Source organism: Lygodium microphyllum, unplaced genomic scaffold (genome assembly GCF_053477565.2).
Source record: "Lygodium microphyllum isolate KBCC unplaced genomic scaffold, Lygodium_microphyllum_v1.1.10 scaffold_42, whole genome shotgun sequence".
NCBI lineage: Eukaryota > Viridiplantae > Streptophyta > Polypodiopsida > Schizaeales > Lygodiaceae > Lygodium > Lygodium microphyllum.
This window is the reverse complement of record NW_028229525.1, coordinates 74,333-90,669: the sequence shown is the minus strand read 5'-3', so window position 1 is coordinate 90,669 and position 16,337 is coordinate 74,333. Positions and strand designations below refer to the sequence as shown.

The 16,337-nt window shown below is 37.5% G+C and overlaps 2 non-coding genes and 1 pseudogene across 2 annotated transcripts; 2 read left to right on the top strand and 1 right to left on the bottom strand.

Moving 5' to 3' along the window:
* Nucleotides 1-6,161: 6,161 nt before the first annotated feature.
* Nucleotides 6,162-7,853, top strand: LOC148008960 (18S ribosomal RNA; annotated as a pseudogene).
* A 1,875-nt stretch (nucleotides 7,854-9,728) lies between these two features.
* TRNAM-CAU (transfer RNA methionine (anticodon CAU)) lies at nucleotides 9,729-9,802 on the top strand. The gene has a single exon. It is a non-coding gene; the product is annotated as a tRNA-Met (tRNA).
* A 5,758-nt stretch (nucleotides 9,803-15,560) lies between these two features.
* TRNAT-GGU (transfer RNA threonine (anticodon GGU)) lies at nucleotides 15,561-15,632 on the bottom strand. Its single transcript has one exon. It is a non-coding gene; the product is annotated as a tRNA-Thr (tRNA).
* Nucleotides 15,633-16,337: the final 705 nt, after the last annotated feature.

The window sequence follows — 16,337 nt, the reverse complement described above, 5'->3', positions numbered from 1 at the left end:
GTTTTGCATGCAAATAGCGTGAAATAAGAGTTTACGAGGTGAAGCACTTGATTCGCAGGCCTAATTTCTATGGCTAGGAAGACTTTTAGTAAAGCTATAATCAAAAAGCACGCAATAACGAGTTCAAATGATAACCTAAAACTAAAAGTAATACAAAGGGCAATTAAATGAGATGGAAACGAAATGGGCAAAACATCTCTAAAGGATAAAGAAAAGGCTCTTTCCCACATTGATAAAAATGAAAATTATTAAAATCAAGCCACATTGTCGTTCGATCACTAAAGAGAAGCAGGTGCAAGGAAAGCAAGTGTTTGTGTTTCCTTTCCTTCGACCCATCATGATATAGGCAACTTGAGTGAAAGAGCCGTATGATAGGCGACCATCTCATACGGTTTGGAGAGCACTTCATTCGGCTTACGCCAGTAGATAAAAGTTAAGTTATTTTATGACTTATATTGTAGTGCCGGAAAGTGATGGTCGACTCTATTTATTATTATAGAGAATTGTTATATTAAAATGTTGATCTTAAAAGGTTTTTTTGTGTCATTCTTTCCAGGATTTTCTCTAGGAAAACAACGAATAGAACTAAAGTAGGGTAAGAGAAGACTAGGTTAAAAGGGAATGGGACTAAAGAGAGGAATCGTGGGATTGAATCTCGTCTTGGTAGGTGTATTATTTATTATTTTCCTGAAAGGACATTCATTCATGTATTCTTTTTTCTGGTTTAATGATGTCCATCATTACTTTTTGGTTGATGATACTGTCGATGATGCCAATTGAAAGGGCGACCGGTTTGGTTTTTATATAAACGTATTGTATAAGCTATTGTATAGAGGCTTTGCACTTACCTTTGCTCGGTAACGGAGGCAAGGACCAAGGCATGTGTAATAATAAAAAATGACTTTAAAGGACTTTAGGCGTTGGCAGGACAAAAAAAGACCATTTTCTGGACCAAAGAGTCTACAGGCTTTGAAGGATAAGCCCAAAGCCTGAAGCGAGCCTGCTTTTGACACGGAGATAAGAGCAAGGGCTCACAAATCAAAGTCTTTCTTAGAACCAGCGACGACAGCTAATCATTAGTACGAAGTTCTGGGGCACGAACGCATGCTGCCTTACCCTATGCCTACCTGAGGTTTCGAATGGTTAGGCTAAATGACTTTACCTTAATTTACTCATAGCACAGAAATGGAAGGGAAAAATAGGAGGAACTACCTATATTATTGGGAACAAAAGACTAAATGACATCCCAACGCAGGGCATTTGATTAAGCAATAGACAAGCCATATAGGAAACAACGGTGAGATCTTTGAAAGGGAAAGCCCTGGAGAGAAATCAGAGGGCCCATATCATTTGCTGACCCCCTAAGGACTTAGAAGTAAGAAAGCACTTAGTGAATGTTAAGTAAAAAAAAAGGGGCCTATGTACTTGTTATGCTTTGAAAGCTAAGGGCAGTTGAAAATTGAAAGAAAATAATTTGATGGGGCAGAAATGCCAAAATGCGCCTTATTGCTTACATAATGAACAAGCGCTCTCGCTGAAATGAAGAGATAGCCTTAAGATAAAGCAGTAAAGTGACTTAGTGGTTTTGATTCGCTTTTAAAGGCAAAAAAATGGGGCAAGCCGAAAGCAAGCAAAAGGCCTTTTATTATACAGAATAAAAGCGATTTAGGACTGTCCCCATTCCATTTAACACTAACTAACTATTTTCTCTTCTGATTAAGTGGTTGGGAATTAAGTATGCTTTTGGAGCCTACTAACTTCGTTCGTAACCTCTTTTTTTTCAGGCGGATTTGATTGGAATTTGAGAAGTTTCTCTTATTCAAAATTTCTTGTGTTAAGGGAGGCTTAAATCAGATTATCCTAGCTGAGCCCCTTAAGCCCTCTTCTTACGAAAATAGGTCAATTCTAAAAAGGAACAATGAAAAGAACCTATTTCACGACTCGGAAAAGAAAGGACAATGTAATGTTCGAAAAAGATCTGTCAAGCGCAAGTAAAAAAGCCGTATGATGGGTGACTCGCATGTTCGGCTTGGAGAGCACTTATTTAGCCTGCATCATTCATTTACATAGGTCGGATAGCGTTTAAGAGACATAGATTTGTTTCTCTGAGATCTACATTTTATCATCATTCAGCTAATCATATAAAAATCTTAAGCCCTCTATCGTTAAGCGCAGGTAAACGATTGACTCTATCCTATTGGCCGGGGAACTGTACAGAGAATAAAAAAATTAGCTAGCGGATACGTCGATAAGGCCTCCGGAAACCCTTTGACAACCGCACCTTTCATGCCTTTGGTTGCGCAATATTATCTCCATGCGAAGAACTAAATTCATTTTGATCCTACTATGGTTAACATAATCGACGACAATCTTTTACTTTTCTCTCCTCTCTTCTTCCGTGGCAAAGATGTTACCCGATTTTCCGGTACAGTGGACAAGAAACAGAACTAATCCGAAGGAAGGAAACGATGCCTGTATATAGCTAATGTCTTATGTGAGAAAGCTAAAAATCTCTGCTGTCGATACTATTGTAATAAAGATACCTAATGTGAACGTACGAAACCTGTAGAAAAGGATTTATGCAGTAGTTACTCTTTTTTAAAAGGAGATGTCCGTTGACGCTTGTATGTAGCGAATGCTTGATTTAAGGGGACTAAGAAGATATGCAGTCATCGTTGCCGGAAAAGGATTAGATCTCGGTGGTCCGAAGTGTAATCCTTTTCACTTGATGAAACAAACATCAATACTTCGATTAAGCCGGTAAGAGTTGATTTTCCTTATTAAAGCGCTTTCTTAATTGCTTAGGAAATAGCTTGGGGACTGGAAAGAAGAAAATTATCTGTGTAAATTCGTGCATCCATATTCCAACAGATTGGAAATTGCGGGTATGTAAGAGGAATCCGCATTTGTTGTTCGGGTTGATTAAATGGTGCAGAAATTGCTTAAACTGAATACACCAGATATGGTTCGACCTCCCTACATGTATTTTCCGATTATATCGATTATGTGAGGGCAGAGGCATTTATTTGTTATGGGATCTCAGGCGTAAAGGTGTGGCTTCCACATTCGGTTTCGATATTCCAAAGGCAGTAATTTTATTTGGACGCTATATTCTTTACGTACAAAGTTTCGGAAATGTTGAAAGGGCAGACGTAAAGGTTGCAGAACGAACGGTACATGACTTAGTTATGGAAAATGTGGTATTAAAAGTTGTTTGCTAGGTCGTATTTTATATTAAACCATTGAAGCAGCACGTCGCGTTATAAGCAGACATTTTTAAAGAAATGGTTAAATACGGGTAAGGATTTTTGCAGATATTTTGATTATTCGTAAACTTACAGAAGTGAGAATGGGCAAAGGAAAAGGGAATCCCATAAGTTGGATGGCTCGTGTGGCGACGGGATAGATTTCATTTGAGATAGATGGTGTGCCTTTGTCAAATGCTTGAGAAGCGGCGAGATTAGCGGCGCATAGGCTATGTGTGTCAACTAAGTTTGTTTACTGGTCGTAATTGCAACGGCATTGCCCACTTCGTAAAGTGGGCGCCCCAAAAAAAAATGGTGTTTAATAACAAACAGTTTTTATTAGGTCCGAAAATTACGAATGTGTGCTTACTATTTAGCTATGGCATAAAATATTGTATTTAGTATAGTTTTCGTTTGAAGGTAGGTTTAGGCAAATCAACTGGCTGGTGCACCAATTTTATTATAGTATCGCAGCTTTAGCCGATATCAAATAGTTAATGACGTTAGAAGGTGCAAAATTAATTGGAGCAGGAGCAGCTACCACGGCCTTGGCGGGAGCAGCAGTTGGTATTGGAAACGCATTTGGTTTCTTGATAACTTCTGTGGTGTGAAATCTTTCATTAGCTAAATAACTATTCGGTTATGTGATTCCAGGTTTTGTCTTGACAGAAGCGATTGCCTTGTTTGCTTTGATGATGGCCTTTTTGACATTATTTGTATTTTAAATAAATTCACCGAATAACGAATGGGTTGTACCTGGAGCAGGGATGGGGGCTTGACTAATTCCTTCCTTCTTTTTGGTTTGGCCCTTTTGACCGAAAAGGTTAAGCATGGTAATTGATCATTTTATTTGAAATCAATAGAAACTAAGGTGTCTTTGGATTTTGGGCAATGACAGATTCGAACCACGTAAACGAGGCACTTTATTGACTGGGCTAATTGCCTTCATTATTTGAGCTAATTGAATAGAGGTTTTTATTTTGTTCAACGGTAGTTAGGATGTAAGGATAGATTCATTTCCTCCTCAAAAGACTGCACCATGATACAGGCTATTGTTTCGTCTTTTGGGACTCAACTAATTATCAATGCCCGTGGCATTCATTGGGATCGTTGGAGCTCAACTAACTAAACTATCGATGCCTATGGCTAACAAATTCATTTTATGCCCAAACAAACACGCAGACATGAGGATTTTTATTTATTTCGATCAAATGGATAAGGAATGTTAGCATTATTAATTAAAATAATCTATTGTATTAACCTTGGCTGCTTTCTGTCTGAGAGCCAGAGCAACTATGCAATTATTTGCGTTATCATAGAAATTTCGTATTTGCTTTATTTTCGAGACGCTATCTGTTTTTTTTTGTTTGATTTTTTTTTGGCATAAGGTAGATAATGAATTTATTTAGGAATTCGTATGCAGGAATCGAAAATGTAATCTGGCTGGTTTCCGATGGACAGAGCAATTTTCATGAATGTTGAGCACATACTTTGTGCCGGCAAAGCCGACGCAAGTTCCTTTTTTAAGTGCTAAAGCGTTTTAGCCTTTTGAACCAAAGCCAATAGGATGTAAATCGATCGACCTTTATCACCCCATATTATTATTTATAAGCCATAGCTTACTTCGATCTTATTTATCCTTCATAGAATCTTTGGAACTTTTTTGGCTGCTGCATTGTTAATTGGTATTTTTTTTTTGAAAGTTGGTCATTTTAGCCTTATTTTTGAAAGTTATTATTAATGTGCCTTCTTCGTTGGAAAGCATTTCCATTGGTTTATCTTAGGCCTAGTAAATTTCATTTTTTTAGCTTTGTCTTATTATATGAGTAATGGGGTTTGTCATTTATGGTAAGATTTCGGATTTATTTTAGATCTGTCTTAAGTTTATATTTTTGGAATCGTGATGTTATTAGTTGCGGTTTTTTTGACTTTTTCGAAATTTATTCAATTTTCCATTTTGTAAGCACGGGGAGTAAGCTAACCTCCCCAGGCAAAGATTCTATTTCGACAAACTAAACCTCTTCATCGAAAAATCAAAAAAAATTGAAATTGATCCTGGCTATGATGGTCTATATGTTGATGGACTGTTTCTATATCTTACCAATAAATAAGTTAATGGACTGTTTCATAATGTTCAACGTGTTGATGGACTGTTTCTCTATCTCATAATACTTACTAATAAGCTGTTGATGGATATGTATAACAATGTGAAAAAGGGATAAGAAAGAACCAAAGGACATTTGTTTTTAAAGAAAAAGAAGAAGATCCAATGCATTGGTTATGGTTTCGGTAAATGCATTGTACCATATTTCTTTCTTAATAAAAAAAGATGTTTCTAATTAAACTGTTTATAAGAGTTAAATGGGACAAATACATTGGTTATGGTTTCGGTAAATGCATTGGCTATGTTTTTGATAAATGCATGGGTTCTGGTTTCAGTAAATATATTATCTATGGTAAATGCATAGGTTCTGGCAATGATAAAATCATATCAAATATGTCTTTCATATAGTCAATCTTATTTGAAAGTAAATACATCGTTTTTTAAATGCATTGGTTCCGAGGAAAGCACTAGTTCAGGAGACTATATCAAAAACCAATAAGGAGAAAAGCCACTAAAAAACCAATAAAAACAGTTGTAATGACTATCGTACTTACCTAAAGCGTTAGCTTCTCGTCAATTCCTTCTATTTTCAGCCATACTTTACTCTCCTGCAATGAATCCTTTGGTTTCCGGTAGATGGAAGATCTGCATGAGCGATACAAGAATTCTTGTATAATAACAATCTTTGGTATCCGGAATGTAAGATGATTCGCCTTGCCAGTGGCCGTTCCGCTTACGGTTGTTAGTAAAAGCTAATAACTTACTAAGAAATCATCATCAACCTGCCTCATATGGCAGAAATTCACTAAAAAATTGGGCTTGATCCTGGCCCAGAATGAACGCTAGCGATATGCTTAACACATGTAAGTTGGATGTCATTTCTGTTCCAGTTTTATGGAATAATTGAAAAAAAAGTAGCAAACGGGTGCGTAACGCGCAGGAATCTGCCAAACAGTTCGGGCTAGATCCCGAAGCAACGCAAGCAATAAAGCTATGCGAGAAGATAATAAAGCGCTGTTTGATGAGCCTACGTAGTATTAGGTAGTTGGTTGGGTAAAGGCCAACCAAGCCTACGATGCTTAGCTGATCTTTTCGGATGACCAGCCACACTGGGACTGAGATACGGCCCAGACTCCGCCGGGAGGCAGCAGTGGGGAATCTTGGACAATGGGCGAAAGCTTGATCCAGCAATATCGCGTGGGTGAGTGAAGAACGTCGCAAACGCGAGGAATGGCAATACCGCTTGTAAAACCCTTTCGTCAAGTGTGCGATGGTGACAAAACTTAAAGAAGAAGCCCCGGCTAACTCCGTGCCAGCAGCCGCGGTAAGACGGGGGGGGCAAGTGTTATTCGGAATGACTGGGCGTAAAGGGCACGTAGGCGGTAAGTTAGGTCGAAGGTTAAAGACGCCAGCCCAACTGGCGGAATGCTTACGAAACCAATTTACTTGAGTGAGATAGAGAAGAGTGAAATTTCGTGCGTAGGGATAGAATCTGGAGATACACGAAGGAACGCCGAAGTAGCGAAGGCAGCTCTTTGGGTCTCTACTGACGCTAAGGTGCGAAAGCTTGGGGAGCAAACGGGATTAGATACCCCGGTAGTCCATGCCGTAAACGATGAGTGTTCGTTTTTGGTCTGCGGATCGGAAGCTCAGCTAACGCGTTAAACACTCCGCCTGGGGAATACGGTCGCAAGACTGAAACTCAAAGGAATTGACGGGGGCTTGTACAAGCGGTGGAGCATGTGGTTTAATTCGATACAACGCGCAAAACCTTACCAGCTCTTGACATAGAAACACTTGGCGTATGCACATTTGACATATGAACTAGTGTACTTGTTCTTAACGGGATAAGATAAAAATTCGTACAGGTGCTGCATGGCTGTCGTCAGCTCGTGTCGTGAGACGTTTTTGGTTAACTCCTATAACGAGCGAAACCCTTGTTTCATGTTGCTAAGACATGCTGTTTACAAAGGATCCATGCCGTCTTTCATCAGCAGCCGTACAGCTCAATGGTTGCTTGAGATCGACGGTATTCTTTTTATTGGGTGTTGCACTCATGAAAAACTGCCCGTAGTTTTACTATGGAGGAAGATGGGGATAACGTCAAGTCCGCATGGCCCTTATGAGCTGGGCTACACACGTGCTACAATGGCAATTACAATGGGAAGCAAGGCCGTAAGGTGGAGCGAATCCGTAAAGATTGTCTAAGTTCGGATTGTTCTCTGCAACTCGAGGACATGAAGTTGGAATCGCTAGTAATCGCGGATCAGCATGCCGCGGTGAATATGTACCCGAGCCCCGTACACACCGCCCGTCACACCCTGGGAATTGGCTCCGCCTGAAGCATTGAGCAGGGATCACTTATTAGTAAAGTGCATTATGCTTCCGTTAAGTGTAATTCACTTTAGTTTTAAAGGTGTTTCCGCTACATATTATGGTTGGGTCAGTAACTGAGGTGAAGTCGTAACATGGTAGTCGTAGGGGAACCTGTGGCTGGATGGATTCTTCCAGAAAGATGAAGATACAAGCTAAAAATCTCATATATGCGTTAATTAGCCTATTTTTTATCTGTTATTTTAATGATATTTTACTAGTAGCTAAAGGGCATTTTTGATGAAATCATTGTGGCCATTGTTTGTAGCTCAAGGAAGGAACCTTGCCAAGGAGATCCGGATAGTCCTGCTAGAAATAAGTTTTTAAAAAGCCCACATTACGCAAATGGGTTGGCTGAAAGCTAGCCTACGAGCTTTATAGTATGTACATAATGTGGCTATGTCATATGGTTAAACGATCTGCCATCTGCGAAATTAGGATCCTGGCACTGAAAAAAAAAGTATTGGCTAGTTGCTTAATCCATGCATGACTATATAAAATAAGGAATCTCCGATAGTAAGTTTCATATAAGGCTATAATAAAATTGCCCCCATTGTAGTTATCCATGGGTTGCCTCCATGTAACCGTGGGGCAAATTGAGAGGAAACAAAGCAGCTTAAAATTTTCTCTCAAAGAAAACCTCGTAACATTCCCAAAATGTGAAACCTAGACGGTACCTGTTAAGTGGTAGAAATAGGGTCTCTAACTCAAAGGGGAGCCACTATTACGTACTTGAAAAAAAGGGTATTTGCTTTGACGAATTTGTTGTCTCTTATTATTACACATGCTCGGTAAATTAGTTTTCAAATAACTAGGTAAGGGAAACAAAAAAGTATGTCAAAATCACGTATATGGAAGCGATACGAAAAAGGCGTTATGGCCTTAAAAGCACTCCCTAACCCAGATTCAGACCGATAAGTGAAAGAGAGTAAGTTGAAATGATATGAATAAGGGATACTCCTGTGTGTGTAAAAAAAAGAGCGTTACTTTCCGTTACGATCGTTTCGGATATTCCTTAAAGCTGATCTACGCATAAGAGAAACCAATGATTTAGACTATAAAAGATAGATCGGGTGAAAACATGCCGTCCTAACGTAGCCAAAAGTTTTGTCATTTCGCATTACATAGGGTATGCCATTTCGATATTTTATTTCTGTATATAAAAGGATAGCGGTTGATTAGGGCCTTTATTTAGACAGCTGATTAAACAGAGCATTGTTTAGGATGTAACCCCATTATAGCTTCGAGCTGTGTACAAAAGGTTCTTAACCTTATTGTTTGTTAACATTGAAATGAAGTTCCTTAGCGTTGGCCTTTTCGATGTAACTTTATTGACATTTATTAGTTATGAGCTTATAGGCTTAAAAGATATTAAGCTTGGTCACAGCAACGGATACTGGATTATTACTTTTATGGCTATAGTATAGCGGAGTTGTTGTTGAGCTAGCTTATTTGAAACAATACTTTTGTTTCATAAAAGCTATTAGCGACCTTTAAGCAGGCAAGCAAATAGTATTTCTATTAAATCACGTAAGAGACCAATAATCACTTTCCCGGTTGAAACCACTGGCTTGAACATAAAAGCATATGATGACAGAAACAATTAGGCTCTGCTCCATATCTTAACCATTTATTGGTTGCCATATTAGTAACTTAAAGTCGGTATGGTTAAAGATACTGTCTTGTCACTTTGGTTCCATAATTTGAAGTTCTGGTTGTGTCTAGCGTATCATTAGCGTTGAATCTAATTTCAGTGGTCATAGTCGCTTAGGAGCGGACTCGAATCACTTACTTAAAGATTTTCAGTCTTTTGCTCTAACCAACTAAGCTACCTAAACTGCTATAGGAATGGCAGACAAACCATTGATATTATTATCTAAGATTACTCAACAAAGCATGTATTAATGATTAAAGCTAGCCAAATAGGTTATGAAGTTGGTTTATGAAAAGGACTTTAAGTTCGTTCCATTGCTTGTGACAAATTGATCGAATTGATAGTGCGCTATGGGCTTATAGTTTGAATGGTTAAAACGTGCCGCTCATAACGGCAATATTGTAGGTTCGAATCCTGCTAAGCCCATATTTGTGATGGAAGCTCAATTTTTTCGTCTCTGGCCTTGCCTTTTTTTTTGGGTTACCTTTCTATGGAGTATCGCCAAGTGGTAAGGCATTGGTTTTTGATACCAACAAGCAAAGGTTCGAATCCTTTTACTTCAGCTCTGTACGACTATTATTTGTTTCAAAGGGTTATCATTTACCAAAAGTGTAATTTGTCCCTTTCCGCAATTCCTTTAGGCATGAAAGTTAAGAGGTTTCGTTTTGCCATATTATTGGCTTTATTTCTTAGAAATGTAGAAGCTAAAGGGTTAATGCATATTTGTCTATAAGTTAAGGTATTGGTTTTAGTTAGCAAAACCATCCGATTTGCCTGGCCAATAAGGATTTCATACAAAAAAACTACAAACAATAAAGGTAAAATAAAGTCAATTATCCACCCCAAAGGGTTAACTCCGTTATCACATAAAAAAATAAACAAGTTGCAAATATGCCACTACGAACAGCAAACAGACACGACTACAAAAATTAGAAAAAACCTGTCATCCACGATATAGATGAAGTATAATAGAATCCCTTAAATCTCTGAGTGAAGTATTTATATCCGTTAAGTTTTGACGAATTCCTATTCCTAACTCATTATTCTCAAGGAGAATTATATCTATAGGTATTTTCTCTATTTTTGCATATAAATCTGTTGTGTTTTGATAAATAGAATTGTATTCGCGTAGAAGATATTTCGGGACGGGTTGATAACATGACCAACTTGTAAACTCTTTTCAATAGATTCAGAATCCATGAGAACCCGACTAGCTAAACCATTTCAATCAACAAAGATTTTAGCTTTATTTTTATCTTCTGCAGTTACTTCTATAATATTTCCGATTGCCAAATTTCTTAACTATTAGATCATTTGCCAACTGAAGCCATTCTCTAATCCCTTGATAATGTTGGCCAGTAGCCATGATATTCTCATAGTTAAGAAAAAGACAAAAAGCATTATGAATAACATCTGACCATTCTTTATCATATATTTTGATAGAATTATATATTTCTAAAATATTAATTAATTTCTGACAGCAAGAAAGAGAATTCATGTTATTCATTAAATTCTTTGGTTTATATGCATACAGTCCCGCGGGGAGGCAAAGCCTGCCCCTTCAATAGAAGCTTTAACAACAATGCCTTATATTTGCTTGTTTCAGCGTATTTTGTGGATAGTTTCTCAGAAATCTATAGCATTCTGTTGGAACACATCCTGTCTTTTAACCTTCGTAGTTCTATGCATAGTTGATATTATAGCTCCAATCATGGCTACTAACAAAATAAGACTAGACACTGGAAACGGGACCAGATAATTGGTATAAAGTAAATTGCCCAATGCTTGCAAATTTGTCCAGCCTTATATCTTTTCAGCATACACTGTATATCTTGGATAGATTGTATTTGAATGGCTAGATAATACTGGGATGTAATCATTATCTAGAATGACAAAGATTTCTAACCGAGAAATTAATCCAATAGTACCACCTACCGGTAAATAGCGCAATATATTTTCATGAATTTCCGCTATTTTAATGTCTAACATCATCACTACAAATAAAAATAATACGGCAATAGCACCTATATAAACTATTGAAAAGATCATAGCAAAGAACTCAAGACCTGACAAAAGTAGTGAACCAGAAGTGTTGCAAGAAACGAGGATGAGAAGGGAAACGGAATGGACAGAGTTTCTAGCACATATGACCATAATAGTAAAAACTAAACTCAAGCCCGCAAAGACGTCAAAAAGTAGCATGGTTTTTTCGTTTATTTTTATTATCATATATTAATGACGGTTTGTTCTTATGTCAAATTTGACCCTAAAGATTTGGCAATCACGTAGTAGCACCAAGCTTATCATTACTTGGGGAAGACCCGATGCGATAAGGATACACAATCGAACGCCAAATTGATTTGCATAACCGCAAATGGCAAGCCATCCGGGCATGTTCCATTTGGTGATGGCGGTTGTTCAGGACTGGTTTCCTTTATAGCCGAAAGTTCTCCAAAAGTATGAAAAGCCGGAGGACTTTATATCATCCATTCCAGTGTGGTTGAATCTTATTCACCAGCCCGAGGACTCGAAGCACACTTGTCTTCGCTACTCAGAGTTTTAAGAACAACTACAAAAAGACGAAAGATCCCCAATACAAAGACATAAAAGCCAAAACTACTTAAAGCATTCCATTCGCCGTAAGCATCTGGATAATCGGGAATGCGACGGGGCATACCCGAAAGCCCTAAAAAATGCATTGGAAAAAAAGTCATATTTACACCTTTATTCTATTTATTGTGTTTGGTTCTTTGCATTTTACATTCCATTTTGTACCCTTTTTAAAGCCGCTCCGTAAAAGAAAAGTCTCCCCTCCTGTGTTGGCTGAAGTAACGAAAGTCACTTTGGACTCTCAAAAATGCGCGAAAGTCTCGAAATTCTCTTTCAATTATGAAGGTTCCTTTGACAAAAGAGTGGTGGCGATTGAAGAGTGAAATTCTATCCAATTTCTCTATACTTTGACGGGATAATGAGTAGAGATCATCATAGCAAGTTTTTCAAAAAATTTATACATAATGCGCCCCCGTAAGACGCTTCGCGTCAAATAAGTAACATATGTCGACTCTTGAGTCGGGAAAGATCTTCCAGATTTGTTCTCATTCCGTGTATTTACGCGTTTTTAACCACAAAAGTTCTCTATTGCTGATTCAACATTCCCGATTGAATTAGGAGATGCCTTTGAGATTACAGTAATTTCATGTGGTTTAGGGACTTCCAAGATATGATTGTAATTAGTTTTTGATGGCGAATCTTAACACGATGCATTTTCATAATAGGAACGAAGTATACTTAGGGTAAGCGTAAGGAAGCTCTTTTTATTTCGTTATTTATGTAAAAATTGTAATGCAAAATAGATCATCCGCTCTAAAAGCGAGCTCTTATCGCCCCGTTCACTATGTGAACGGAAGAGCCGGGAATAAAGGTTAACTATCTAATTCCTTTATAATAACTTGAAAGCAGCTGAGTCTCTTTGAAGACCAGTTTACAGTTGAAAATATGGCAATGACAGTATTACGAGGTTTAATCGTTTATATAATATTACTTTATTTGGAAAATTTCTTACCTTGCTGTTCAAAGTCCTAAAAACAACGGGCCCTTTCTATCTAATTTAGATTAGGTTTTGTCGTCTTTTCCGATCTGGATAAAAGGTCATGAGACGAGTGGTCGAATAGTTTGGTTTGCTAAAAAAGGGATTCTATCCGGATCCGTTGGTAAAGTTTTTTAACCTAATCGATAGGTTACATGGCTTGCCTGCTATTGAGCCGGCCAGAGTGGCGTAATATGAAATCTTCTTAGTTCACGTAAGCGAATTCTCCCATGAACCAATAATATCAATAGCGTAAGAGCTTAACATGTCGACAAGCCATTATGATGTCTTTTAGTCGTCCCGTATATACATGGATATATAGAGAAGTTGCTTTTTATGATCATCCTAAGGCGAATTGCCTTTTTTTGCATCATTGTTTAGTTGATAAAAGTGTATCGGAATGCACGGCACGATTTGCCATTGAAATAAAAAACAGAAAAGGCTTTTTTTTTGATCCGCAGCTGTCGTCAGTAGTTAAGCAAAGGTTTTTCTTTTTGTCCTTCCTGGTGCAGAGCAGGGCAATTGGTTTGCTTCTGTTCCGTTAGACGCATAATCCAAGCATACGTTTTTGCCAGACAAAACGAACTGCCATAGATATCGGGAGGTGATAAAAGGAATTCATCAAATAAATAACATGAGCGTTTCTCGAGAACATCCCTATCATTTGGTTGATCCAAGTCCATGGCCTTTATTGGGTTTAATAGGAGCTTTAGCTAGTACCACAGGTGCGGTTATGTATATGCATTCATTTACGGGAGGTGGAATATTTTTGAGTCCTGGTTCGGGATCAATCATGCATACTATGCTTATATGGTGGCGCGATGTTGTACGTGAATTTACCTATGAGGGACATTACACCAAAGTGGTATAATTAGGACTTCGTTATGGCTCTCTTTCGTTTATTGCTTCGGAGGTTATGTTTTTTTTAGCTTTTTTCTGGGCCTTTTTTCATTCCTTCTTAGCGCCCACGGTAGAAATTGGAGCTATTCGGCCTCCTAAAGGGATTGAGGTCTTAGACCCTTGGAGAATTCCTTTTCTAAACACTATTATTTTATTGTTCTTTGGAGCTGCCGTAACTTGGGCCCATCACGCTATACTTGTGGGTTTAAAGTAAGAAGCGATTTACGCTTTAGTAGCTACTGTTTAGTTGGCTTTGGTTTTTACTGGGTTCTAAGGGATGGAATATTATGAAGCACTTTTTACCGTTTCCGATGGTATTTATGGTTTTACTTTTTTTTTAGCTACTGGGTTTTATGGATTTTATGTTATTATAGGGACCATTTTTTTAATAATATGCAGTATTCGTCAATATATGGGTTATTTTAGCCCCTCACATCACTTCGGTTTTGAAGCAGCTGCTTGGTATTGGCATTTCGTGGACGTGGTTTGGTTATTTTTATTTGTTTCTATTTATTGGTGGGGAGGTTTCTAAAAAGGCATGGGCCTGGCCTCGCCATCTTCTAAACGAAAGAAAAATAGCCACTAAACCTGCTTAACAAAACAGAAACGCTTCGCTTTCCAAATTTGGCAAACTATCACAATATTTGCTCAAAAAGGAAGGGTTTCCTTAATTAAAAAGGGGGTGACCCCCGCTTTCTCCCACAGAGTGCCTCAGCTTGCCTATCCTTTTCCTTCTGCCTCTCCTACCCTTAAATCTCCCCTTTGACTCTTTCTATCTCATTATCTTGAACATGAGTAGAAGTACCAATTATGTGACAATTCAAAGATTTCTTTTTTTCAAACTATTCCTTTTTTTATTTCCTTCGACAGAAACAATAATCCAATGAATTTAGACAAGGAGAATATATCGAGCATATTATAGCAACTTTATAGATTGCTAAGAAAGCATAATCAAAATAGATAACAAAATTATATTTTCAAGGCAAAAAAGAGAATTTGGAATGAGAATAAAGCAGTACTAAGTCTTGGGTTTGTATCTAAGCAGCCAATCTCTTTCGGATTGAAAGGGAAATCAGGAAAGATTTTTCCGGATGTTGGAATCCCTCCCAGAGGCAAAACCTTTCCTTCACAGAGAATCAAAGAGATTCTTTAGAATATTTATGAATAGTGATGGAAATCTGCGGGTAGCAATGATCCAGATTAGATCCTCACGAGAAGAATAACCAAATTGCTTAAGTTACGAAAAGTTATATTTAAAAATATATAGAATAAAAAATAGATATATCTACTGTAGATAACTTCATTTTTCTCAATGCTTCCGTTCGAATTGGTCAGGTAAGGAATAGCGGAAAAGGCTAAACCCTTTATTATTACCATATTTTTTTCTTATTAGTTATAATAAGAATTTTTTAAAACACTTCAAAATAGTTTATGGGGGGGGTTAGTTTACCTGGCAGTCCACCCTTGTCATTAATTTTACATTATGATATTAATCATATTCTATTGATTATAGAAAAAAAGAAGTTGAATTGATATCTATAAAAACGCAGTATTGTCGTGCCTGTAGCGCATAGCAGTAAAAAAAAATAGATATAACATATTCATAATATAAAAAAAATATATAAAGACGGGTTGGGGGAACAAAATAATAAACCGAACCTAATCTTGGAATCTAATTCTGCCAGTAGATGTTCAATTAGCCCTTTATCGGACTTGAACCGATGTCTTATGCCTTACCATGGCATTACTCTACCGCTGAGTTAAAAGGGCTTGTAGATATGCATTATTGAAAATGTAGAGTGGAAAACACTTGTAGCAAGACTATCTACTTCAATTAATTGAATTTAACCTTTCATTGAAAGGCTCCCCCCGTTCTTTTTTCTCCCTTGTAAAACACAATTCAATGAAAACTCTTTGATTGAATATCAAAAAGAATGTTTCACCAATTCTTCCAAGATATATAACCTTGTCTCCAACGATAAGAAGAAGATATGACAAAGGAAGCAACTAAGCGTCATAAAAAGTATTGACGAATTTTCGCGTTTTTCTTTTGATTTACAAGATGGAAACCTAAAAGAAGTACATAGAAGGGTTTAATTTAAAAGGATTTTTTGATTGTTTCTTGAAATTCTTAAGAAATAGGGCTTTAATTCGGTAAATCAACGGAGAAAAAGAATTGGATTGAAGGGATTAGGGTCATATTGGACTATTTCAAAGATGAATGAACATATTCCTTTGCGGAGACAGGATTTGAACCCGTGACCTCAAGGTTATGAGCCTTGCGAGCTACCAGGCTGCTCTACCCCGCGTGGCTAACCCCCTTTTCAATGTAATTATTATACATTTTTTTCAATAATTACATTGAACATCAGTAATTCCTTAGTCAAATACTAAATAGAGAAGGGGACTAATGGCTTGTTGAATTACCTCAAGGATTTCCTCTGTATGAAGTGTAAAGAAGGATTACCCTTTAAT